Consider the following 2,315-nt stretch of genomic DNA (forward strand, 5'->3'; position numbering starts at 1 on the left):
GCCCTCCTCTTGCTCCTTTTCCCCTCCTCACCATAACAAACTCCTTCTATGGGGAACAAAGTCTACAAAAACCGTTTTTATTAACAAACTTTGTTTTCATTTTACTAAAAAACGTTCGCCACTGTGCACCATTCTCCCTCTTCAACAGTCAGGCAAACTGATATTAGATGTACTATCCAATCAATGCCACTGTACGTTGGGCCATGACTTATATAAAAGGGACTTTGTCATAAATTATGATTTATAAACAAATAACAAAATACATGAAAAACTGTTTATTCCCTTATCAAAATAAATATAATAAGATGGTCGTCGGGGGTGCGGTCAGCAAAAAATAAACAAATAAATGAAACTTATTTGTTTTTCCGAGGTTTTGGCCTGAATTTCTGGGTTTCTGGTATGGTTTAATTTCAACTCTTCTAGTGAGTGTTATATTCCTCTATTTCTATTTCCTATGGTTTCACACATTACATAATCTATAATAATAAGCAATAGAGTCTGAGAAAAAACCTTCCTCAATAACTCTTATTCTGAGTGTTCATATTATATTTATTCTTCTTTTTCTCTAACCAATCCATATGATTTAGTATGTTAGGGAAGCCTTGATCTGTAACTTAAATGCTTCACTATCCGTTGCTAACTTCTTAATTTCACTTGGAGTGATTCCTCTGTGGATCTGATATGATTTTCCCAAATCCCACTTTTTTCTCTGTTGTTTTCCATTTTTTGCTTTCCACATAATTTTTGGGAGGCTTTTGATCAGCATTCTTTGAACATGGCCTACCCCAACAATTAAAACCATGTAACCAATTAAACAATATATTATTTCTGATATTCTATATTTTCTAACCAATTACCATGCTATTTCTCTATTGACTGAGAGTCTAAAGCTTTCCCTAAGGCTTTTTCATTGCTTAATTTGCTCTATTATAATGCAAGAGGAATTTATAAGGTCAATGCAGCCCCTACCACTTCTGGAGCCAGCCTATTTCCTCAATCCTTGATTTCTAAGCTTCATACTCCTATTCTTTATTATTCTAGTTAGGTCTTTACTTGGTTCAGAGAGCAATGTTAATTATTTAAAATTATGACAGCTCAATTTATTTTCTTTTTTTAGACACCTTCATTATTATTCCCTTCGTCCAGTCTATAGGAATCTCTTCTTTGCTCTACATTTTATCTAACAATGGTAAAAGGAGGTTGGTTGTAGTGTGCTGATCAATCTTGAGGACTTCTGGAGATGTTGCCATAAACTGATGACTGAACCATTGAAGATTTTAAAAAAATATTTATTTCTTGATCAACAACAGTACTAAACTTTTACACTGAAAAATGTTTACAATCTGTAAATGTTGTATTATCCAAGGACTCAGATATTCCATCGATTCAGACCCCACCCTAGAGAGTGTTACAATGACTTCCATCAAATACCAATTTACAACTTAAGTTCTCAGAATTACCAAAAGAGATATATTCTATGCAGCTTACACAAAGTACCTAAAGATCTTTAAATTTTGAATATTTATAAAGGATAAGAAGATAGTTGACCGTGGATAATATGTATGATGAGATGGTTGGAGGTGCGGTCAGAAAATAACAAAAATAAGTTTAAAAAATACTTAATTTAATAGTGCCAACATGTCAGCCAGAATCTCCTGCCTTTATCAGGGCTAAGAACAAGAACAAGATAACCAATGAATAAAAGAAGAGATAAAAAATATACAGAATGATGAAAGTAAATAATTGTACAGAATAAAAATAAAGTAATTAAATTAGTGGAAAATAAAAATGTATATATAGGTTATTAAATATCTTAGTAAAATAACATAATTAAGGAAATAAAAATATAAAGTTATATAATACAAAGAAACAAAGAAATATGAATATAGAATAAAGAAACAAAATATAAAGTTAAATTAAACAAAAGAAGTGATTAGAAAATATGACAATAATAATATGTAAATGTGTGAATATAACTTATAGCATGGGTAAGGAAAAATAAGAAAATAACAGAGAAGGAGAAGGGAGTAAAAGACAGATAAAAAAGAGAATAAAACATAGAACTCACTTACTTATAGAAGATTGGAAGTCCAAGTGAGCTCAGGAGCACATGCGGTAAGACTATGAGTTAAAAAATACATTACAAAGATGAAAAAATCACTAAAACGTGAGAATACGCTACAAGTTAAACAAAAGTTTTAAAAGTGGAAAAACATATAAAAAGGTGACAACAAATGTTTTTAAAAACTATTGAAGAAAAAAAAATTAAAATTAAAATTGTTACTTTTTTAATAAATTAACTATTTGAGAATATG

This window comes from Halyomorpha halys, unplaced genomic scaffold (genome assembly GCF_000696795.3).
Source record: "Halyomorpha halys isolate HHAL.00 unplaced genomic scaffold, Hhal_1.1 Scaffold863.1, whole genome shotgun sequence".
NCBI lineage: Eukaryota > Metazoa > Arthropoda > Insecta > Hemiptera > Pentatomidae > Halyomorpha > Halyomorpha halys.